This window comes from Eretmochelys imbricata, chromosome 1, assembly GCF_965152235.1.
Source record: "Eretmochelys imbricata isolate rEreImb1 chromosome 1, rEreImb1.hap1, whole genome shotgun sequence".
In the NCBI taxonomy this organism is placed as follows: Eukaryota; Metazoa; Chordata; order Testudines; family Cheloniidae; genus Eretmochelys; species Eretmochelys imbricata.
In genome coordinates this window covers 149,195,261-149,221,385 of record NC_135572.1, presented here as the reverse complement: position 1 = coordinate 149,221,385, position 26,125 = coordinate 149,195,261, and the positions used below count along the sequence as shown (strand labels likewise).

The following is a 26,125-nucleotide window of genomic DNA, read 5'->3' as shown; positions in this document are numbered from 1 at the left end:
TTAGTTAAATATGCAACAAATTCAGGGAATTTGCTTGCATAGTAAAAGCTACTTAAATCAGCAGTGACTAGAGGAATTCATTCCCTTTTTCTCTTTACTGCTTTTTTAATTAATTTGGTATTCATATGCCTCCACAACAGTTCATTTTAACTGCGTTTCTGTTTGCAGCAGAACTATTCCCACTTTAGTGCCAATGGAAGCACCAAAAAAGATAGTATTGATATCCTCTAAGCAGTGTTGTAATCTGAAAGGTTTGCTGGGGAAAAGTACCGTAGCTAAACTGTGAAATGTATTTTAAAAGTAAAGAGAATTTCTGTAGGCATTTCTGACCTTATTGTTGATGGTAGCCTTCTTTCTGAAAAGAAAAGTGCACATCTATCATGTCTTGTGATAGATGTGCACTGAGAAAGCTGTAAAACCATATAACTTGGTCTCATTATGTCCCTAGTTTTTGGGGTGAGGGGCTGGGGGTGCTTTGGACTCCATGAGAAGGGCTAGATGTCTGAGGTTCAGTCCAGAAAAGGAGGAAGTGAAATTGGTAGATGATGGGGAAGCAAATGGGAGAATTGGAGGGGATTATATCAGTGCTCTGAATTAGGGAAGTCTCACACTTGTGACAGATTCACAATTCTGAGGTCTTGCTAGATCCAGGGCTGCGACTCAATGCTCAGGTTGCAGCTGTAGCCAAGAGTCCTTTTGACAAGTAGAGGTTTAAAAAAAAAAAAAAGACTGATGTGGCCACTTCTTTTTGAGGCATCGATGCCCGTGGCCGCAAGACTAGACTACCGTAATGTGATTTACATATAGCTGCACCATGAGACTACTCAGAAGCTTAAGGTGGCACAGAATGTGGTTGCCCACTTAGAAAGTGGAGCTTTGTGTTGAGCACATAACTGGTGTGGTCTGAGAGCTTCATGAACAGCCGGCTGGTTTCTGAATGCAGTTCCAGCTGTTGCTTTTAGCCTATGAAGACCTAAATGGTTTAGTACCTGGCAACCTGACAGTCGCTTTCACAGTGTGAGATGACTAGTTTAAAGCTGCAAAGACATGATTACAAAAGAAAATAAATACATAAAAATAACAATTAGGCACAATTTTGCAAATGTGGTGGGTCCCTGAAACAGTGGAATTGCCAGTAGTGTTCGGAGGCAGCAAACTACTAAGGAATTGTAAATTGTTAGCTCCTCATGGCAGAGACCTAATATGCAATTAGGAACTGTCAGAGGGCAGAATTAAATGTACACAGGCTACTCTAAATGTGGCATTTCCTAGCTTTCAAATATGCCACTTTGCAACCTAAACATCTTTTTATTTAATGTAATTTATTTTTTGTGTGCAATTTCCCTTGTTTTTAAGTTTAAAAAATGTTATATGCAACTGTAACAACCACTGTAATGGTGTTTGGCTCAGCTCCACCCGCATTAGATGTCAAAATGAAATACCAATCAAACTAGATTGTACGGATGTTCAAAACACAATACTGCATGTTCTGTTGGGTTTTGATAGGCTCCTCAGGCATGGCTCCCCTTCAGCGGGGACAGACCCACCCTACACCCATGAGCTGCACAGAATCAAGCCCCAGGCAGATGCCTAGGAGCCGGGCTCCAGCTCCCAGAGTCATGTGGCATCAGAATCTGAGCTACTGTTTTTTAAAAAATTGCTTCCAGCCTTCATGGTTGTGAAGAAAATCTGGAAAATGTGAGCTAGGTGTAACTGATGTCACAGCATCTGCCTGAATTAACAGACAGCCTCTACCAGAGGGATGAGCAGCAGCCACTAGAGCATGAGCTTCCAAATACCTGTAAATCAAAACAGATATTAGCAGCTGTTAAATCGAATTAAGAATGTCCACCTAAGGGGGTTTCACCAATTTGACTGAATACATTTAGAAAACAGTTTAGTTAAATTAGTGCAATTTTTGTATGTAATCAGGACCATAGGTAACCTAATTATAAGTGTAATTTCTGCTTCCCTGGTAATAATAATAATACAATATGACGTTTGTGTAGGGGGGCAATCTGCAAGTCAATCCTGCAGGCCATGGAACCAAGCTTTGTGAGGGACTTTTAGTGTTGCAGTGCACAGGCTGAGAAATCCTGATTTTGTCTTTTACCTGCCCCCAGCCCTCCCTTGGACGGGAAGCTCAAGGCAAAAGAAATATGGAAAATACTCCAGCCTCTCCACTGGCTGTATCATGTTTCCACAGCTTCATTTTTAATAGGGAATCTCCTTAAAGGGGGATTTGGGGCTCCATAATTCCTGTCATCAAGGGGGAGGAACACAGGGCCTGCACTCAGATGGTCTTGACCTTCTCCCAATCTCTCAGCATCCTTGACCTATTATATGGGGTGGAAAACCCTGTTTATCTCTAAAAGCACAATTGGCAAAACCTCACAGAGATTTCCTTCCATTAGCTCTGTCGTGGGAGGGGCGAATCACTAACTGCCAGTTCCGCTGGGGAAAATCATCAGATTTGTTCAGTACATTTAACAGTTTATAAGCACTGGAGTTTTTTCCTTTACAAGACAGCTTTCAAATGTTGCATGGAGAAAAATAAGAGCAGCTCTATTTTAGGGGTAGGGGCATAATTTACTTTGGGAATACAAAGGTGAAGAATATGCTATTTCTCCATCACTGGCCTCCTGAAGGGCCAAATGCTCTTGTCTGGTGCATATGCATTGATTTCATGGGGTTTTTTTTCCTGAAGAAACTGTTTTATGGATAAAGTATTGGTCTTGTGCGTCAGTGAGCTGATATTGGCTTAGAAATTTATCTAAAAAAATAAGAGTCCTGGATTAATCTGATTGCACTTTAGGGATATCTAAGTCGACTCTTATATATTCAAGCTCTCGTAAAATGCCTGAGCAACAAGGGAAAATGCACCAGGTGCAAATTTTTGATTTATTTTGCTTTCAAACTTTATTTTAACGAGGGTTATTACTTTGGAGGTTATTACCGTCTAAAATGAATTTTCATAGGGAAAGAAAGAGAAAGAAAAAAAGTAAAAATGGAATGGTTGGTATTGCTGTGAGTTGTTTTCTACAAAGCGAACACTGATGGCAACATTGTGTGTCAGTGGGAATGATGTGAGCCACCCTGTCCACAAACCGTAGGTTGATAAAACAAGAAACAGGCAAGCACCAAAAAAAATCCTACTCTGCCTGCTGGTGATAGTTCTGCCAAAGCAAGCACTTCAGTCATTAAGGCAACATCTGCCAGTTTGTATTTTGTTTTGCTTAGCTAGATTTGCAACTGATTGCTATATGTTTACCCTTTGCTTTACCATGTTGTTTTATAACATTGAACCATAATGAAAATGACATTCTGACTCTTGTAATAGTCAAGTTTGTTAGCATTTGATGGGTGCTTCCCTTCTGACTAACTTGTTTTTTGGTAGTAGCTGAAAAGATGCACTAGCAGCATATGTGCTGATTAGTTGGGCAAGAGCCAGATTGGCTTGTAAACATGTGTCTTCCTCGTCTCTTTCAGAGCATTAACTATCCCAGAAATAACTATATTATTTACTAAAAGGGAATTAAGGAGAAAGTGGTCTGTGCTCCCTGAATTAGCAACAACAAATCAAGCAACTGAACCAAAATATACTCTTGAAAAAAAGGTGGAATGTAGGGAGCAACCATCAAAAATATTCTGGATGTAAAAATGCATATTACAGTACTATAGGGGTGTTTCTTGAGTTAGGCTAATTTCCTTCACTGCTTTTTTCTTTGTTTGGACATTAATATAGGCTCTGATTCTGTATTTAACTTTAAGCGCATTTCTTCTCTAACGATCCATTCAAGCACGTGCTTTTCTTTAAGTTCCATCAGTTTCAGTGGGAAGTTAAGCAGATGCTTATGTCTGCTGAATTGGGGCCCAAGTGAGAAAATTAGTTACACTTTGTCAGCATTGGAGTTACTCAGAAGATATAATAGAAACAAAACTGTCCTACTGAGTTAGAGCTCTGTACATCTATCATGTATCACATATCTTCAAATGTATATCTCTTCCAGATGATCATGCATCCAGGTTTCGTGGAAGTCTGATAAATTAGGTGATATGGCAGCGGTGTTAAACATTCTGGCCCACTTCAGATGCTTTTCTGGCCCTTATGACAGAGTTTGCAGAATGAAAGCTTCCATCCAAAATAAAGTAACTTTCTAGCCTAGCCCTTATCTAGTGTAAGGGATGAAAAACCAATGCACCGTTGTCGTCTTTAGTCTGCAGACAACTTGGAACAACAGCTCTAATATCTGTTAGCTGTCACTATTCATCTCCATAGGGTTGATAACTCCTATAATTATCAAACTTTAAAAGCTAGATTTTCAAATAAATTAGGTACACAAGTGTGCATCAGATTTGCACAATTACCTTATTGTGCATGTAAATTGTGTAATTGCGTGTGCAAATAGCCAAACAAAAGGCAGAAATAGTGGTGATACAAAAAACACCACATTTTTTCACATTTTACACATTTTTTCATCTACTGATGCTGAATATGACTGTAACTGAAGTTCCTGAATAAGGGCCATACTCTAATCTTGCTCTTTGTGAAAATCTCTCATTGTTAGCAGTGGGAGGTCTGATGTGGATCAAGAATATATGTGATCCAAAAATAGTAAACTTGGCCTTTATATAATTCAAACTGTAATTTCTTCCTCTTCACAAAGTGGGTTTGATACCCCTGCTTAACAGGTCCTCAGAAACCAGATGTGTGAAATATTTTGGCTTGTGCATTGCTGCTCCCTAGAGCCTCTAATGAGCCTTCTCCTTGAGGCACTTTTGGTGAATCATCAGATGGTCTGTGGGTTGATCTGAGGATGCGCTATAAGATGGTTGTGACGGGTTGGATCACAGAAAGCCCCTTGGGACTGCCAACTGTTGTTCCAAGACTACTTCGTCCCTGCTTTCCCTGCCAGCTTGAGACTCCAGCACCCTGTCTTGCTGAGCCAGACATGCCAGTCTGCTCCAACAGAGACCCATGGTCTGAACCACATGCCCCAAAACTGCAGACTTAACTGAAAGCAACTTAGGAAGTGTTCCTGTCTTTAACACTCAGATGCCTAACTCCCAATAGGGTCCAAACCCCAAATAAATCCGTTTTACCCTGTATAAAGTTTATACAGGGTAAACTCATAAATTGTTCTCCCTCTATACCACTAACAGAGAGATATGCACAGCTGTTTGCCACCCCCTTCCACAGGTATTAATACATACTCTGGGTTAATTAATAAATAAAAAGTGATTTTATTCAATACAGAAAGTAGGATTTAAGGGGATCCAAGTAGTAACAGACAGAACAAAGTGAATTACCAAGCAAAATAAAATAAAACACACAAGTCAAAGTCTAGTATAGTAATAAAACTGAATACAGATAAAATCCTCACCCAGTAAGCTTCCTTTGACAGACTAGTTTCCTTCTAGTCTGGGTCCAGCAATCACTCACATTCCTGAAGTTACTGTCCTTTTTTCCAGTTTCTTTCAGGTATCCCTGGGGGTGGAGAGGCTCTCTCTTTAGCCAGCTGAAGACAAAATGGAGGGGTTTCCCAGGGGTTTAAATAGACTTTCTCTTGTGGGTGAAGACCCCGTCCTCTCTCCTATGCAAAGTCCAGCTACAAAATGGAGTTTTGGAGTCACCTGGGCAAGTCACATGTCCATGCATGACTGAGTTCCTTGCCAGCCAAGCCACATTCCTGGGAAAGCTCAGTTGTGGATTGGCGCCTACAAGTTCATTGTTGGCTTAAGGGCTTCTTGAATTGGGCACTTACTGAGAATAGTCTTTTCTCAGGAAGCTGACCAACTGCTTCACTAAAACCTACTTAGAATCAGACAAGTATACAGCCAATATTCATAACTTTGAATACAAACATGATATATGTATACAAATAGGATGAATAGATTCTGTAGACCATAACCTTTACAGAGATATGTTACATGGCACATGTAGCATAAACCATATTCCAGTTATGTCATAGTCCCATAAAGCATTATGGGGTACAATGTCACAATGGTTGTTTTTAATATTTTGGTTTTAGCCTTGAGAATTACTCATCCTATAAGACTCAAGGAATTTTCCTGCATAACAGCTAACTGGAGGGAAGGGCACAGTGACTTGTCTGTCCATATTGTCAAGGCTCAATAAATAACCTTCTTTTACAAAAAATTTGAATGTAGTGCTCATGAAAAGAGTTTGTGGGATAGCAAGGGTTACTAAAATCTTATATTTAGCCTCAGGACAAATATAGCACAGGCTGAGTCTATGCAAACTTTCCCATGTCATCTAGCCAGCGTGCCTAAAGACTGGTCTAAAGGGACCTTCTTGAGAGATAAGAGAGTACTTAATTACTGACAAAAATCACAACTTTTTGGCAGTTTCCACAGAAGCCAAGGATAATTTGCCAGGCATACTGGCATCTGGCTAGTTATCTGCTGAAAAATGGATGGAATCTATCACACTGATTTCATATAGGACCCCAACTGCCATCAGGTGGTGAAAGTGTGACTTGTTCTTAGAGATATTATTTTCTCATTAAAAACAAACAGCATTTCAGGCCATAGCTCCCTGAAACTGCCTCAGCAGAATCCATTCCTTATGTCAATGGAAGAATTCACATTTATACTAAAATGCCTGTTGAACTCTCTGTGCACAAATAGAAGAGCAAGCCCCACCCTTGAATCCTCAACAGACCAGTTTACACATGAAATTATATGATTTATACCAAAGAATCAGGATTGGTCTCAATAGCTAAAGACTTTTGGGGGGCCAGCACTGAAGAGAGTATTTCATTGCTCAGTTTAGACCTGGAGGGATGAGGACACGATGCACTCAGGGGAGGGAGCGGAACTGGGCGGGAAGAGGTAGGGCGGGGCTGGAGCCTTGGGGGAAGGAGTGGAGGGGGGCAGGACCTGGGACTGTCAAGGTTCCTTCCCCACTCTGAACTCTAGGGTACAGATGTGGGGACCTGCATGAAAACCTCCTAAGCTTACTTTTACCAGCTTAGGTTAAAACTTCCCCAAGGTACAAATTAATTTTACTCTTTGCCCTTGGATTTCCACTGCCACCACCAAACTTTATCTGGGTTCCTAAAAAAACGGAGTTTGGACACGTCTTTCCCCCAAAAATCCTCCCAACCCTTGCACCCCACTTCCTGGGGAAGGTTTGGTAAAAATCCTTACCAATTTGCATAGGTGACCACAGACCCAAACCCTTGGATCTTAGAACAATGAAAAAGCATTCAGTTTCCTTACAAGAAGTATCTTGTCTCCTCATTGATCATTTTGGTCAGGTGCCAGCGAGGTTACCTTTGGCTTCTTAACCCTTTACAGGTGAGAGGATTTTTCCTCTGGCCAGGAGGGATTTTAAAGGGGTTTCCCTTCCCTTTATATTTATGACAGGGACCAAGCCAGAGGTCAAGCACCCCCCGGCTGTTTGGAAAGTCGGTGCCTGTGATCGTGATATTACATCCAGGATTGTGTTAAGGAACAACAAGTCTATGAACCAATAAATTCATTATAAGAGCTAATCTAGCATGGTTGGCTAGTAATATTATTTGAATAAGAGAAACAAAGAAAGATGAAAAAACATTTGAACCAGTGCTCTTTACTGAAATGTTGGAAGCCGAAGGTTGATTCCAGGTCCTTATCCCTTTCTCTTCAAGCAGTAGGATCTAAAAATGCTTTGCAGGCAGATTGCTTAGCTTTTTGGTGTAGCTTCTTGTGCAGTCTGAAAGTGACCCTCCACCATATTTTCAAATAAAAGTGATTCCCTTTGGAACCTGTCCAGTGCCACTGGACAGCTTCCAAAGGGAATCCTCTTTATTGGGAAAAGGGTTCATGCAGCATGAGAGCCTCAAGCCTTTGAGGTTTAAAACGTGGGTATCTTTTAAGCTTCCTAAGGGATGATTAAAAGAGATAAAAGCATTCTTAGCTTTCAATGATTACTTTTTTTAAAATACAGGGCAGTTAGGCTTTAAAAAAAGATATTAAAAAGAGCTATGTGCTGGAAGGATTTTAGATACTCTGAGACCAAGTGAGTTATTCCAATAAATAACCTGCTACATTATTCTCTGTTTCAAACAAACAAACAAAACCTATTTAGTGATAATGAACTTTAAGGAAGCTATGGTGAAAAGTCCTTTTATTTGCTTATTTGTTTTCATAATTTGGCATTGCAGGTTCTTTTACAATGGATGAAGGATAGCTTTGTTCAATGAAAGACAGCCTAACCTGGCTTCATTGGAACACATGCTAGTATCACATATAATACATTCAAGCTCTCCTGCTGTGATATTAATTCTCTTTCCATTGTTATTTTGTTGTACTTGTGCCCCTAGAAATGAGCAGAGTTGATAACAATTTTGGCAGGATATTGAAAAATATAGATCAGGGATCGGCAACCTTTGGCACGTGGCCCGCCACGGTAAGCTGCAGGCCAACAGGGGCTGCGGGAAGCAGTGCAGGCCAAGGGATGTGCTGGCCGCCACTTCTGCAGCCCCCATTGGCCTGGAGCGGCAAACCGCAGACAGTGGGAGCTGTGATCGGCTGAACCTGTGGACACGGCAGAAAAACAAACCGGTCCAGCCCACCAGGGGCTTATCGTGCTGAGCCGGGTGCCAAAGGTTGCCAATCCCTGCTGTCGATGGTTTTGTTTTTTAATGGCCATTTCTAAAAAGTAGGGGAGCTTGAAAGTCATATAACCAGCTTCCACACAGCCCTGCCTCACACTTCTATCTCCACATGAAGCTAGATTCAAGGTAAATTCACTCCCTCTGCCAGCACAGACACTCAAGGGGACTGTACATCTGTAACTTCTTCTCTTTATGCCAAGAGAACCTCAGGTGCCCAATGCTTCCCAAAATGTTTTTAGCATTGGCTGGGAAAGACAAGTCCAGGACACTCAGGACAGGTTATGATTCACCACTTCGCCTGCAGTGGCCATGCTCTTGGAATTTTTCTGGAGTTCCATGGGGAATTAAAACAATTTAAACTCCAAGGGGAATCTCAAGAGAGGACAGCAGCAGTAGTATAAGCTGCCCTCTCACAAGGTGAATTCCTCATGTGGTATAAGGAGCCTTGCAAGTCCAGGGAGGTGTAACTTAATCATGGCTGTCATGCCAGTTAAGTAGACAAAACTGTAGACTAGCACAGCTGTTCCCAAAAATCTCTTTTTCTGCTCCCAAAGACATTCGTTCACATGGGTGTCAGATTAGTCCATGTAAATACAAACTAATTTAGCCCTTAAGTATATATGCCAACAAGCGTCATTCTTAATGTCATTGTTTTTTCAACATGTATAGTCACATGTATGGTCCTTTTTGATAAATTCAGCTGATTTAAACAAGTTTTTTTTTTTTTATTTTATCATTAAGGTGAATGGTTTCATTACAGAAGCAATAGCATGGAGGGAAACACTACTTTGTAACCATGCCTTCAGTATCTAATACAGAGCGCAAGGGAGTTATTTAAAAAAAAAAATAGTTACTCCTCAAAGACCATTCCTTTCATCCATGACTGTTTGTATTTTGTTTTCATTTGTCTCATTTGTTTTTTTTTTACTTTGGCCGTGAGTAAAAGAAAATGGTGCACTTTTGTCCCTATTTACCATATGCTAAACTCTATGAATGGCTTTCCCATTAATATAATTGAAGATAGAGTCCATCCTAACTCTAGTTTTTGCTGATACATTCATGCCATGTGTAATACTTCTGCAATATGGACTGATTTAGCATTCAGAAATTGGTTGAGGACAGTTAGAATTTAAAGTACCTGCTGCAGTGTAACCCAATCAAACAATAATAGTTCATGGAATAGAACTGTTAAAGAAGGACAGTTTCATGTACTAGCCTCATAAAACATAAAAGTAACACAGCTCAAGCTTTGAACAAACTAATTTCAAAGGAATATTTTGTGTTTAAAATCTTACTCTTTTCCGAACAAATGTGTGGGGATTTTATGAGGAGTAGAGCAGTAAAAAGTCCAGTCAGCTGATTTCTGTTCTGAGCCTTTCTGAAAATTCAGCCTGATGGGTAGTTTTTATTCTTAAGAGTAAGATTTTCACAAGCACTCAGTATTGTCCTATGGGCTAATATTTACTGTTGACTTCAGTGGGCACAAAGATCAGTGTTGAGTACCTTTTGAAAATCTCGCCCTAAACAAATGTTACTGTTAGTCTGTGGGATAATTAAACTTTGACATGTCTGTTACAACTGATTATGGTCCTGAGCCAAAGCCCATTGTAATAAATTAGTCTCTTTCCATTTCTACCTTAGTGGATTTGGGTTCAAGCTCTAAGCCTTCTAAAACAACTAAATGAATTGAAATTAATAAATGTGGTCAGCCGGTGGCGTGTCAGCAGGGATTAATTTGACCTGGTGTCAATTTTCTGTTGGATTATTATAATTGCAATAACCTTGTTGTGTTTTGTTCTTTTTTTTTTTTTAATGTGTAACATTTTTTACAAAATTTAATGTCAGATTGACAGCTCTGGTACCTGATTATTTTTTAGCTTCAGAACAGTTACAGCATGGGCATGGCAAGCTTCTCTCCACTGGCTTGTCAACCACATTTAAAATGGAGCAGATAATTCATTCTGTCCATTAAATCCTGGGGGTCTCTGAAGAAATTGTCAGCAGCAGTGTCAATTTTGGTAGTGTTCTTTTTTCTTTAAAATTTGGAAACCTTTCAACCAGATTCTGAGTTTGGATCACAAGTTATTTTATGTAAGCCAACAGTCATCAGATGGCAACAACTTTAAGTTGGGCCGGAAAGAAATCAGTGACACAGAGGTGAGAGGTTCCCTCTCTCTTATTATCAATCCCCTGCTCTATGCACAGTACCGAGCAAATAACAAAAAAACCCAGAAGAGTACATTTGTGATCTGTCTCAAAATGTTAATAAGTGGAAAATTGAGAGGAAAAATGTGGTTAAACCGATAAGTCTCAAAGGAAGACCTGTTATAACACGTCTGATACATAATAAAGAAAAAATCCAGCAAGAAAAAGAGGAGCTGCTGTAAAGGAAAAGCTCAGTGGTTTATGTAGTGTGGGCAGAGTGTTCATCCTGTTGCACAGTGTTCTGTATCAGAAACATAAGAAGAAGGCAAAATAACCCATACTGTGCCCCATAGCAATTGTAATGGAGAGAGATTTCTTCATAATCTCAGCTGCTGATCCCTTTATGCTCTGAAACATAAGAACTGGTATCACTTGAAATTGTTACCCTAGCTAGGTTGCACAGTAGCAGCTGTGTTAGTCTGTATTCGCAAAAAGAAAAGGAGTACTTGTGGCACCTTAGAGACTAACCAATTTATTTGAGCATAAGCTTTCATGAGCTACAGCTCACTTCATCGGATGCATTCAGTGGAAAATACTAGTTTATCTTTTCTTAGATTCTTTTCTCATTCAATATATGTAACTAGTCCTGTTTTGAATCCTCATGATTTTTTTGCCTCACTAATGTCCTGTGGCATTGAATTACCCAGGTTCATTTTATATTGAGCAAAAAAGTATTTCTTTTTATCCGTTGGATGTGTGTTGCCTTCTCATTTTTGAGTTCCTTTTTCCACTTGCCCCAGGGTACATGGTAAAAAGAAGCCTCCTGGAATGACCTCCCTCTGCAGCGTGCCATGCTCCCCTCACCGCTTTCCTCCTTTCTGTATGTTTCTTGTGTTTCCTCTCAAATATTTTACATTATTACTTTTGTCATTTACTTCAAGGAAACCAATGCATTTCTGCAGCAACAACAAAGATGTTCATGAGAATCTACTATTTTCTAACCCTTGACAGTCTCCTCGTTCATTCTGCATAGACTGGTTTTTTTCTGTTTTAATTAGTCAGTTCTTTGGAGGAAGAATTGACACTATAGCTTTAATTTCATACTGCCCTGAGCCTGATCCAAAACTCAGGGCAGTATGACATTAAAACTGTATACCATGGTAGTCGATCTGAATCTTTTCATTAACTTCAATGTTACTTACAATTAACTATTAATAGCTGGCCATCACAATAGTCTTGGCCATATTCTATCCACAGGAGATGGCATTTATACATCCCTTTGTTACCCGTGGCTCTTTCAACCCAAAGCTTTTGGTAACTTTTACTCTGTGCGAGGTGGTGTCAGGAAATAAATCAAGGGAGACACAGCCGTCCAACCGATAGATGGGTGGCACAAACAGGACAACACAAGACTGCTTTCACTTAAAGCTAAACTTTACTTAGTCTCAAGCACTTACACACATCCACAACAGGTTAGTAAAACACCCCCAACCCTTGATAATTACCAAAGCTGAGTGGCTCTCGAGTGACACAGCGGCAGGCTTCCGGTGGCCAAATCTTTCATCTACCGGCGGGGACTGCAAGATGTATCCAGAGGGAGAGTCCAAAAAGAGTCCAACCACCTCAAACTTTCTCCCCTTATTTATATATTAGTAATAGAATGTCCCTTAAAGAAAACTTATTAATTAAGCAGTTTCAATGGTCAAGCAAGAGGTTCCTTCTGATTATCGATTAACCAGGTGTGGGTTTTTCTCAGAGTTTGCAGCCTTGAGACCCCAATAGACATTCTTGGGGCACATCCTGCTCTTCTAAAATGCATGTATCAGCAACTTCAACACAATTCTTATCAGGAAGGACTCGGGGTTAAGCTGCCCTTTCTGTGGCACTCAAAACCCCCTCCGCTCCTGCCTTGGTCAAACTGAGAGTGCTGAATGGCCAATTTACAGCCTGCTGATTTGGCTGCTTTTAGCAATAATCCATAGTGGTTTCAGGCACTTTACTGGTTTGCCAAAGTCTCCCCATATGCCTTTTGCAGTTGATTTTCAAGCTCCACAGTGAGCATTCATTTGACGAGGGCATAGGCAATTCTACCAGCTCTGTCCAACTTCATGGTTTGTCGTACAATAGAGGCTGCAGAAGGGAGACATTGAATCATCATATCCCATATCTGCCCTGGCTCATATCCTTTTTGCCCAGTGCTTGCCCCTTATACCTTCAGGCCTCAAAGTGGTTTTGGCTACTTGTTGCTATTGCTTCCTTCCTTCTTGGTGAGCTTTCCATGTTGGGAGCCCTGTCCAAGTAGAAGCCAGAAAAAATTCAAGCTGAATCCAGCCCTATTCATAATTCTTATTAATTGTTCCTTTTATGAAATGTCTTTCCTCATCATCTCACTTCTCTAGTAATTTTTGTAACCCTTATTGCACCTTATTTTCTAGTTCTCGGATATCCTTTTTGAGATGAGATGACCAAACTGAAATAATAGTAGGGGTGAGGATGTACCATTGATGCGTATTGAGACTATTTTTATTGTGGATGTCATTACTCTTCTTAGCATAGTCTAACATTTTAGTCTTCTCTAGGGCTGCTGCTGCACACTGAAGTCTTCATTAAGCAATTGATTCTTAAATATGTTTTGCCTGTGAGGTTACCACTAATTCAGAACCCATCCGTGTGTACAAGTAGTTTAAATTGTTCCTTCCAGTGTTCATTACTTTGCACTTGTCTTTGTTGAATTTTCCGCTATCATGTTGCCCAATTACCTAGTTTCATTTAGTCTGTCTGGAGTTACTCACAATTCTTCCTGGATTTGACTAATGTAAATAAAAGTGTGTCATCAGCAAATTTGCCACCTCACTCTTTACTGCCTTTTCCAGATGATTAATCAATATATTGAACAATACTTTGTACTAATCTCTTGGGTATGCTGCTATTATTCCATACTGAGTGAGCATTAACAGCAGCATATATTCCTACTCTTTATTTCCTTCCACTTTACTAGTTTGTAATCCATGACCAAATTTTACTCTCAGCCCAATATTGCCAAATTTCCTTAAGAGCCACTTGTTTGGTACTTCATCAAAATACCTTTGAAAATCTAAATAAGTTATAGTTACTTGTTTTAAATTCTTGCATGTTCTATTTCAATTAATTTTAACAAGAAACAGAAAATATATTTTTCCCCAAAGCTATGCTATTTTGTCCTATAATAGTATTTTTATAACAGTTTTATAATAATTTTCTAAACTGTTTAAGATAAACATTTATTTCGCAAGCTCACTCTTTATACTAAGTAAGCACAGCCTACCTTTTAGTGCTCTAGTGTAACAGCTATTTTTAATGATGAATTACATATCTCAGCTACTTCATTTCCATTTTCCTTCAAAATGTTCTGATGAAAACCATCATCCAGTTGTAGAGATTTATTGGAATGTAACATCTCAAGGTTTTCCACCACATTATTTTGGATACCTATTTCTCTGACAATGTCGCGCCTTTGCTACCTGTAAAGAGTAATCTGGGGAAAAGTATTTTTATACTATCTTCTTTAAGCAAAATCGGGTGTAAAAATATCATTTAGATTCTCTGCAGTTTCCTATTCTGCCATCTTTGATAGCTAATGTTTAGTTAGCAATTTCTATTAAAAAAAGTCTGATTACAATTTAAAATCAAGATTCTGAAAATATTCCTTCGAATATTTATGCTTGCTTTTGATTTCTGTAATGACCAATTACATAATCATTGTGTCTTTCAGTGATAGATTATTTACTAAAAAAATATTCTTACACTGAAAACTGAGCAGTCTCAAATATGAGAATGTTAAGCTTCTAATGGTCCTTTCTTTAAGGAGAGTAATTAACATTTATAGTTTTGGGTATTGATTAATGTGCATCCGCCACCATGTGATTTGCTTGCTTTGCAGTCAGCCATACTGATTGTAAATTGTTGACTATGATTTTGTGTTTGTTTAGTGTCATCAACAAACACTGAAAATGTCTTGGAAAAATCCCACTCACCTTGTTCTGGAGCAAATAAGCTACAGTTCGATAATCTTCACTTTTATAATCGTGCCTTTTCAAATTGGGTTTATTAAAATAATATAAACAAGCCATTGTTTATTCAGTTTGATATGATGAATAAACTAGTATGCTAACAATCTTGGTCAGCTTTGATCATGTAAATATAATTTAGTAATATCAAATCATTGAGATATTTTAATGTAATGAATGGATACCAATTGACATGACCCTGCTTTGGATCATCGACAATGAGGTGCATTTGTTACACAGTAGGTTAAAATGGCACGTCAGTATATTCAATAACTGCAAAATAAATCCAGGTAGGTTTTAAAAATCCATGATTTCCTCAAAAAAATAGTACCTTTACATTTTAGATGGGTGCAAAGGTAAAATATTACTGCATGTGTAATTTATTCAGTAAAATATAGAAAAGTAGAGACTCAACATTAGGGACGCATTAGCACATCCTATTGCCCAAATATCACACTTGTTATAACAATAACCTTCTAATGACATTTTTTCAGCTTAAAATTGCTCTTGCTAATTTTTGTGCAGTCAGTGCTAGTATTTTATTGCAAGAGAAAAGAGTAAAGTGGAGCAGTGGACAGATAAATCTGCAGAAGTTGTCTCTTCCTGACAATGCATTTGCAAGCTTGCTCATTAGCATTTTTAACAAAAAGGTGACAGTTGTCTGTACTATGAATATCTGTAAAGTGCTTTAATATCAGTTATACCTCATTTCTTGCTAATTGCACCATAATGCACCCATCTAAAGCATTTAGCTGAGGTTGAGTAAATTCTGATTTCTGTGTTAAGATTGTGTGACACTTCTGAAAGTGCATAGCTCTAATTTTAAGTGTTTTATCCTCTTGAAAATTGTTTTATTTACAAGAATAGCAAGGCAAAATATTTTTCCCATCGACTCTTAATGTCCTCCTTATATTATTTCAGAAAATGCTTGCAGAATTACTTTGAAAAAATAAATCCCATACAGATTGCAGTATTAGAATGAAGGTCTGGAAAAATTGACTGGACATCTACTGTCTGGAGGAACAAACCTTGCAGCCAAAGATAGACAGGAAGTTAGGGAAGCCCCAGCGTGCAAGCCCGAAAACTATACTATCCCCAGCTACTCAAAAAGTAGTTTGGGATTTCTACCTTGGATCCTGTTGGTCTTACTGTCTTTCATATCAGCCTCTGACAAGAAGGCATCTGATAAAAGTGAAACTTAGCTCTGCTACAACTTTGTGTAGAGCTGGTTTTCCAGCACCATGTTAGAAAAGCTAGTTAGAATGGTTGATTTAATTGATGCTGGTTGCAAATGGCACTAAGGAGACAAAAAGGTAGCCAGGAATTGGCATGGCACAGGGGCATCCTAGCCATGCTCCTATGTGAATCTTTCCCATGTAAGTGGCAATTCACTGGAAGATCATCACTATACAGGGGTGATCCCTTCCCCGGCCCCGGGCTGGGTAATGACAGACTACACCAATGGAGTGGCACACGGCTGCCCATGAAATATGGTCCATTATCTTTACATGTTTTTAATTTGTGTATACATAGTGGGTCTGATGCAGCACCAAATGAAATCAATGGGAATTTTCTCATTGACTTCTCTTGGTACTAAATCAGGCATAATAATAATGTTTGTCTTGCTGTAATTAAACCTTATTTTATATAACATGTTTATAAACCATATTTGATGTTTCACATGTTAAAGTGTAGATGATAAAAGCAAAGGCTGGAAGATTAACTTAGAAGCTTCCATTTGAAAGGTATTCATTTAGAAAAGCACTCATGGTTATATACTTGCATTCCTAAAGACTTTTTCCTGCACCATGTGACTGATATATGTTATTTGTTTAAGATAGTATGAACTTGTGTGCTTGCCTTCTGGCTTTCTTCTCAAAGCACATTTATCTGAAATGGGTACATTTAAAAAAAATAGTTGTTGTTTACGTTAGCAAGTTAAATTGCTGCATCCATCACATCACTTTTTCACCTCTGTAGAATTGTAAACATGAACTTATTTCCTGGCAGATGAGCTGGGCTGCAATTTTCAGCTAATTGGAAGAAGCAGACCTGAGTCGGGTACTGTCCGCCTGATTTCAGTCTTAAGATATGATGATGATTATTGTGTCAAATACAATCAAGAATGTGGGCCTTGAAATGACAAGAGGCCTAGCTGTTTTTAGTTCAGGATTTTATATCAAGTTAGACCTCCTGTTCACAGATAGTCACATCTGGTTGCAAAAGAATACTATTTTAAATGTGCAATTTGTAGACTCTGAAATAAATTAGGGCTGAGAAAGCTTGATGTTTTGAAATCTGCGTGACACCACTATACTCCTCACATAATCACCACTTTCAGTTTCTTAAACAGATTGTCGCGTACATACATGTATGTTTTAAATAGTTATTTTGGCTAAAGAGAACAAAATATGCTTGAATGTTTTGTTAAAAGACTTTATGCTGGGTCTTCCAGTGTTCTATGAATGAGTCAAGTATGAAACTATGCATTAGTGACCATAACTAAATTGTGAAAAAATTATTTGGGAACATTTTGTTAAAGTACTCCAGCATATTAAGATATAGAGTCTTGGATAATTTATCTAGAATTTGTTGTAGCTAAAATCTATATGATAACCCATGCAAAAAATATAAGACAAGCCAATAAACCAAATTTAACTTAATTTTAAACGTACAAACAAATGATGTGGTTTCTGATGCTTATCTGGGAGAAGAAAAAAATTCAGATTAAGTTTTTTGTTTTATTTGATAAGATTAAGTTTTGATGAGTTGGTAATGATAATGAGATCATAGAAACAAAATTTAAATAACAAGGGTGCTTACTTGAAGTTATTTTAAGGATATTATAATATCACTATGTAGTAGGATCCTCCCTGCTAATGTAGAATCTGTGTCCTTATCTGTCTTTTATTGATTGAGTGAGTGAGTCCCCATGATTTATACCTACCAAGAACCAGTTCTCTGGTAGTTTTTACTAATCTGATAGTAATTTTCTGTTTTGTAATTTCTTGAAGCAGAACTAGGGCCCCAGTTCAGCAAAATGCATGGAGTGGAATCCTGGCTTCCCTGAAGTCAATGGGAGTGTAGGAATTTATTTCGGGGGGGGTAGGATTTCACCGTTAATGCTTTAACATCAAGTGTGTGTGCTTAAGTTCTATTGAAATCGGCGTGATTTGAGCACTTGCTCAATTGGGGCGTGAAGGTCCATCATCTCTGCTTTTTCCTTTCTTTTGAGTTTGAACTAGTACAAGTCAGGTGACAGTCCAGTTTGCATTCCAGCACTTTGCAAACAACACAGAAACTATGGTTACTAGGTTACCTGTATGTACTGTAATATATAATCTGTCCTGGACCACTTCAAGCTATGCCTTCCAGGGTATGACATCAATTTTTAAGAAGGAACACTTTTTACATTCAAGTATGCTCGAGGACCTAGGCTCTAGGACTTTCAAAACAAACATACTGGAATATAAATAACAAGTGTGTGTACATATAAATAGTAATGGGTGTGTGTATATACGTGTTTTCATGTATATAATTTATGGTAGTAGGTCTTAACTAGTACTAGTTACTGCATTGTAGATCAGTATATGAAGCAGGAGCCTTTCTCCTAGCTGCTGCTTTCACTACATCTTCTCCAGAGGCTGGGTAATTCATAGCTACCTACAACTTCTAGATTGAATAGTGCAACGCTGGACCTCCATTGCTGCTTGGTAGTGCTGCTTTTTCTGTACTTGTAGGTTTTTTAAAGATTTTATTCATAAAATACAAGGTGGCAGACCATCAGAATGCTTATTTTTAAAAAAAATGTCTACAGTCACTTGTGCTTCAGTTTAATCTACGTATTACATTGCGCCCATTGCTGTGTTTTGAGAGTTCTGGTTAAAGTCCACCCGCCTCCGTAAGAAGAAATATAATGCAGTTACCCCTACATAGGGTGTATTCTAGCCACACATCATCACATAATACACAGAACAACATAAAACAGAAATACTAACAGAGAAAAGTAAGTCCGTTGGAAAATAAGCCCCATTCTGTTGCATGGTAGCAGGGAGTACTACTCGCAAGGCTACCCAGCTCAACATCTGGGAGGTGGCAGCTTTAACTGAAAACTATGCTAACAGTTTAATGGTGTCTTTTTTGAGTCTTAATTCATCTAATGTAATGCCATCAATTATTAAATTTAGTTGTTTATACAGTAGTTAACAGTAAGAAAACAAATGCCTTTAAAACCTAATTATTTTGATAATCAGTTTTAATTACACTTAACTACTTTGTAAGCCAAAATTTTATCTTAATAAATTGTATCTAAATAATTAAACTAGTTATTAGATACCACCATTGACTGCTGTGAAATCTCAAGAGTGATACGTTTTGGACTGCAGTAAAAATTGAAATAGTCAAATATATGAGATCAGAGATCAGAATTTAAAGTACTGGAGACTTTGAAGACACTTGAGAAGAGTGTATGATGATGAATTGATGTATAAATTAAAAGTCCTAAATATGTATCATTTACCTAAGAGATGACAAAAGAGGCATGAAAGTAATAATGATAACATAATATACTTCACACTTATTCATTTGTTTACGTGGTGAAGTTGTTAGTGATAAGGTAGGGTGTGAATTTAAAGCGCAATAGTTATTCTGGAATAGCTTCTCGTGTGAACACTCTTATTCAGAAATAAAAGTGCCTTTTTCCAGTTTAGCTAATCTGTTTGCAAAAACAAAATAATTGGTGGCATACATGTGGGAAGAGTTGTTAAAATTTATCTTAGCGGAACCAACAAGTTCAGGAAAGCATCATACTTAATGGATTCCTTTAATTCTGTGACCCAGATACGGTTACTTAGACGCCTGTCTGCCTCTTTAGGCACCTAAGTCTACCACTTGGGTACCATGGACATTTTCTAAGCCGCTGCTCTGATGCCTAAATACCCCTGGGTGCCTGATATTCCACCAACTGGCATTTTCAAAGCAGTCTTAAGAACCCCTGGGTGCCTGATATTCCACCAACTGGCATTTTCAAAGCAGTCTTAAGAGCTACTGCCATCCCACAGCTAATCAGCTGCTCAGAGTCCTAGTGTGTGCCAACGTCCTGGAGGCATTGAAGCAGGATTTTTAAACTAGGCAGGAGAATCTCAACAACAGGACCCACGCCTGTAGGCATCTTGGGAGCAAACTTAAGACTAACACCTTTCAGACCCTGAAGCAGGTGGACTGCATGCAGGTCACCAATAGGGTGAGGGCAGCACAACAGCTGCAAAAAAGATGCTCTGGGTACAGGGTAGTATAGGGTAAGTGTGAGAGAGGTGTTGAGCATGAGCAGGACAAAGAGAAAATTTTGACTGCTAGGGTATTGTCTACCTTAACAGCTAACCTAGCTTAGGGGCCTAACGTCAGGAGAGAGTTCTTTGCTGAGGACCCTAGTTCAGGGCTGGAAATTCCAGGGCACCTAGGGGTTAGGTTTACAATGCTTAATGGAGTAACATCTAAATGCCTTTACGGATCTGGGCTGAATCTCCTAGTTCAGATATCATCTAACTCCTCCAGCTCTTGAGTGAATCACTGAAACATATTCAGCCACAGATTAAATGGTTCCAGAAAGGATCAGTGCCCCCCTCAACATTAGTTCCACAAGGGATGTCTAGACGCACTGTAGCTGTCACAGAAGAAATCTGCAAAACTACCATCAGTCATCTATCAACCTTTTCATATATCACTACAGACTTTACATTTTAACCTTCAGCAGAATCATCCTGTGGCAAGAAGGTTCTCCAAGTAGTGATCCTAACATAAATGCATATTACTAATGTGAAGGATTTTAAGTCAGGATTCAGAATGGGAAGTGTATTATCTGATTATTTTCCTTTCTGGAATTGACCTATCCTTCATCTCTTGAAATGAATTATTTCAGTATTTCTATGATGGCCCCTTAACAGGTCAAAGTGTATCACTGGAATTAACTGTTTCAATTCCGTTTTGGAGTTACTCAGCTATCATGATGACAGAAGGGATGTGGCCAAAGCCCCTAGCCTTTTGTGGACATTATTTACTGGAAGGGAGGCACAGACCAGAAGGTCTTGAATTCAGAGAGTGATTAGCCCCAGAAAATGAAAGTTCGGGTAACTTTAAATTGTGCTGAATAGGAATACCAAAAGAGAGAAAATGCATTTAAATAGAAGAGCTCACAAAGTGTAGAATTAAAGCCTCTACAAGTTACTGAGCCAGCCAGCATCCAATATATTTTATCTTTCAACCCAAAGTGGTAACATTAGACCACCACAGCACACAGATGGAAGTGTGATTTAGCAGACCGTAGGATACTCTGATTTTCCCCATTAGATCACACTTAAAGAAACACCTGTGCTAAATAAATTTATGACAGTTCACTGGGATATGCTCCGTGTTGTTGTTTTTTATTTATTTTTTTACTTTCTGCAGTGCTCATTTATTCTTATGAAAATAATGAAGAATACTTATTGTGACAGGGTCAGGTCAGATGGCTACAGGAAAGTGGTCCTGCTGGGATCCTGGAAGTGGGCAGGCAGAAGCCTGTCCTCTGATAAAGGACCTCTCCCAGCCTAAGGGAAGGATCCACAAGGCCCAAGATCTCAATTAATTACGGGAGACAACTAAAGATATATCAGGGGCAGGAGTCACAGGGCTAAACGAAGGGAACCTGATGGGGACACCGAGCAGAGAACCCCAGACAGCACACACTGCTTCTCGAAGGTGTCAAGGGAACCAGTGGATGTCGCTCAGAGGAACTCTGCCCGGATGCGTAAGTGGACGGAGGATCAGAAATAGGCCATGCAGTTGCAGTGAGTTATATGGTTTTTGTAGTGTACATTGGAATAATACTTCCTTATTTACTTTCTCCATACCACTCATGATTTTACAGACCTCAATCATATCCCCCCACCCCTCTTAGTTGTAAGGAGCATAAGTATTATAATTGCCATTTTGCAGATGGGTAAATAGGGCAAAAAAGTTTAAATGATTTGCTCAACATCATGTAGTCAACAGTAGAGTTAGGAAGATAAATCAATATCCCTGACTTCTAGGCCTTTCCCACATACCTTTATATATATATTAGTAGGGCTCCGTGTCTGTCATGGAGCTGCAGAAGTCACGGATTCCATGATTTTCCCTGACTTCTGCAGTGGCCAGTATGGCTGACCCCAGGCCAGCCCAAGCAGTTGGCTCAAGGGACCGGCTCCAGAGCCAGTCGCACTGTGACTAAATCGTAGCCTTATGTATTAGTAGATACATACTACTAACTGTGGTATGTAACCTATCATTTAAATCAGCTTCTGTACCAGATGACTGGAGGATAGCTAATGTGACGCCAACTTTTTAAAAAAGCTCCAGAGGTGATCCCAGCAATTACAGGCTGGTAAGCCGAACTTCAGCACCAGGCAAATTGGTTGAAACTGTAATAAAGAACAGAATTCTCAGACACGTAGATGAACATGATTTGTTGGGGAAGAGTCAATATGTTTTTTATAAAGGGAAATCATACGTCATTAATCTATTAGAATTTATTGGGGCACCAAGCATGTGGACAAAGGTGATCCAGTGGATACACTGTACTTAGATTTTCAGAGAGCCCTTGGCAAGGTTCATTGCCAAAGGCTCTTAAGCAAAGTAAGCTGTCATGGGATAAGAGGGAAGTTCCTCTCTTGGATCAGTAACTAGTTAAAAGATAGGAAACAAAGAGTAGGAATGGTGAGTTTTCAGAATGAAGAGAGGTAAATACTCACATCCCTCAGTGGTCCCCTGTAGTGGAACCAGTACTATTCAGCATATTCATAAATGATGTGTAAACAAGGGGTAAACAGGTGGCAAAATTTGCAGATGGTACAAAACTACTCAAGATAGTTAAGTCCAAAGGAGACTGTGAAGAGTTACAAAGGGATGTGACAAAACTGGGTGATTTGACTACAAAATGGCAAATGAAATTCAATGTTGATACAGCAAAGCAATGCACATTGGAAAACAATCCCAACTATGCATATAAAATGATGGGGTCTAAATGTGCCACTACCACTCAAGAAAGAGATCTTGGAGTCATTGTGGATAGTTCTCTGAAAACATCCACTCAGCGCAGCAGCAGTCAAAAAAGCTGACAATGTTGAGAATCATTAGGAAAGGGATAGATAATAGGACAGAAAATATATTGCCTCTATATAAATCCATGGTATGCCCACGTCTTGAATACTTGTATACAGATCTAGTCACTCCATCACAAAAAAGATATAATGGAATTGGAAAAGGTACAGAAAAGGGCAACAAAAATGATTAGGGGTATGGAACAGCTTTCATATAAGGAGAGATTAATAAGACTGGGACTTTTCAGCTTGGAAAGGAGACAACTGAGGGGGAATATGCTAGAGGTCTATAAAATCATGACTAGTGTGAGAAAGTAAATAAGAAAGTGTTATAACTCCTCTTCATAACATAAGAACTAGGGGTCACCAAATGAAATTCATAGTTAGCATGTTTAAAACAAACAAAAGGAAGTATTTTGGACACAGTGTAGTCGACCTGTGGAATTTGTTGCCATAGGATGTTGTGAAGGCCAAGACTGTAACAGAGTTTAAAAAAGAACTAGGTAAGTTTGTGGAGGATAGGTCCATCAATGGCTATTAGCCAGGATGGTCAGGAATGGTATCTCTAGCCTCTGTTTGCCAGAAGCTGGGAATGGGCGACGGGGGCGATCTTTTCTGTTCATTCCTTCTGAAGTCTGTGGCGTTAGCTTCTGTCAGAAGACATGATACTAGGCTGGGTGGACCATTAGTCTGACCCAGTATGGCTGTTTTTATGTACTTTGTGTTGTATGAAGTTTAGTATTGTTGAATGAAGGTGACTCAAGAATATTTTTAAGAGTTGCGTGGTATTTTTAAGATTTCTCCTCTTCTGGGTTCTGATGGAGTATGCCACAGAAACATGATCCTTTGTTTCAGCCTTTGTGTTTAGCACATTTGAAAGAATGAAAAAACTATTTAAATAAAGTTGGAATGGAAGTGCTTACTTCTGTTACTGGATTCTGTTAATATAAGTGAAACACATTCATCTATTTTATTCTATATACACAGAGCAGGAATTCCTGAAACCACTCTAAAAATGCTATTAACTATTATGTAGAAAACATTTTATTGAATAAACCACATTAAGGAAACAATAAAGAAATATGAGTAAAACTGTAATTATCTGGATCCCCTTTTGGTAGGAAAGGGATATTAAAGCATTTGATAATTGCATCTTCAGATCAAATTAGTTTCTATGTAAATCTGAGGAACATCCAAATTTCAGATAACCAGTGATTTGGATAATTGGGGTTCACTAGCATTAAATTTGAAACATAAACACTTCCCTAATACAGGCTTTTAACTTTCATATGTTTCACCTAGGGCTTTGGCAGCCAAATTTCAAAACGTTAATCTTAGATTTTAGGTTGAGCAGGCCCTTAAAACTTCAAAAGCAGATGTGGGGATTTGCTTTCTGGAAGGATTGAAGATGATTCTTGGGGTGGAAACTCTACCTCTTCTCCTACCAGTTTGCCATGTTTGCAGTAGTGCCATCATCATGTCAAGTTAGACAGTAAAGAATTAGGGGCATCTTAACAGAATGTCATGTTTTCATTTCTTTGGTTTGTTTTTTGCCTTTAGCAATTCAAAATAGTGTGTGTGGAGGAAGTGGGCGGGTTGTAGTATTTAGATTGCCCAGTCTTCTTCTATGAAAATAAATGTTCCCTCCCTCACCCGTCGTCCTTTGTTATAATTTGTACTTGATATAAAATCAAACTTATATTTAGATGATACAAACCCAGGACACCCTGTCTTAAATTATTTATTTAATGCCACTAAACTCCTCATCCAGAGTATGTATTTCCCTCTCTCCTATAATTTTCTTGTGGTTTTCATTATTATATCCTAAATGTGACATCCGAATTGCTTTATTCATCATCTTAGAGGCCTTCCTTTCCACATTTCAATCTTATTATTTTGCAAATACATCACCGTTTAAAGAACCAATTATATTAAAATATATGGATGTACTGCAGAGATTTCAGAAAGCAGCATGGAATATGCCTATTCCAGTTTCAATTTCCAATTTTTGTGAGATTATTGTTAAATGATAAAGGTTGTGACTTTGTTTTGAAGAGTAAGTCATTCTCCCCCTCCCCCCCGATTCATGTAAAGTCTGTGTATGACTGATTTAAGAATTCAATGCAAGCACCTAAAAAGTTAACACTTTTTAAACACATCAGCAATCTAAAGATCTAAATTTTTTTTTTTAAATAAAAAGAGAGAGAGAGAATAAGAGAGAACCTATTTCAAATAAGTATCCCATTTCCAATAATCTTTTTGGGTGTTATTTCTTCCATAGTTGAGAGGGTGACCTGTCACGATTACTATATATAGAGAGAGTAAGTAAAATGTTAAATGCGCCAATATTTAGAAGGCAAAAATATTAGCGGTTTTGTAGTTAATAGTATGCTCTGTGGAAAACCATGTGGTTTTGCACGCTCAAAGAATTATGCTCCCTAAGATTTCTGAGAGTCATAGCAGAACAGTGTCAGAATATTCTTTATAGCTAACATGTATCTCACTGTAAGCCCAGTACAATTAAAGAAGGTATTGTTTCTTGTAGTGTAGACGCTTCCATCAAACATAAATTCCGGTCTTCAGCAATATGTCTACATCTGGTCTATTTTTCCCTTGACCTGAGCTCATGTTCATAAATGTTCTAGATTAAAAATTACCTATTTATTAACATCGGTGGGTCAGTTTTAGTTTTTGATCCTACTTTTCAGCCTGCAATGCAGAAAATAACAAACTCCTTTTCTTTTACACCTTGGTATGCTATTTGCAGCATGCAGCTATATTTATCAGATCTGCTGAGGTTCACATTAATTCTACTTAGAATCATGCCTGTGTCCCAGGTTTCAGAGGAAATTCAGGTTGTTAGGGAATTGATCCACATTATAAAGCAAGGTTCTGATCTTGCAAAGATTTAACCATGGGCTTAGTTTTTGTAGGATTGGGCCCTAACTGTGGTCCACTAGTGATGCAAGCTGTATTACATGATATATTTAAAACTAAATTTAAAAAACACTAAAAAAAGCGTAATTTACAGAAGAATCCTGCTCTGTAGAACTGGATAACCCACATGGTCTTTTTCCATCTTCGGTGAATAAGGCAATACACAGATGCAAGACATCTGCTATAACACAAAGCTGAGTCAAGTGATGTCACAAGAAAGTTGTCTTGCCACTGTTATGCCCTCTCACACTGTCACCCA

General features: G+C 38.6%; 1 protein-coding gene across 3 annotated transcripts in view; it reads left to right on the top strand.

Moving 5' to 3' along the window:
- Window positions 1-26,125, top strand: part of DMD (dystrophin) — a 1,498,644-nt gene that overhangs the window by 1,077,190 nt on the left and 395,329 nt on the right. The gene's annotated exons all lie outside the window — the stretch shown is intronic.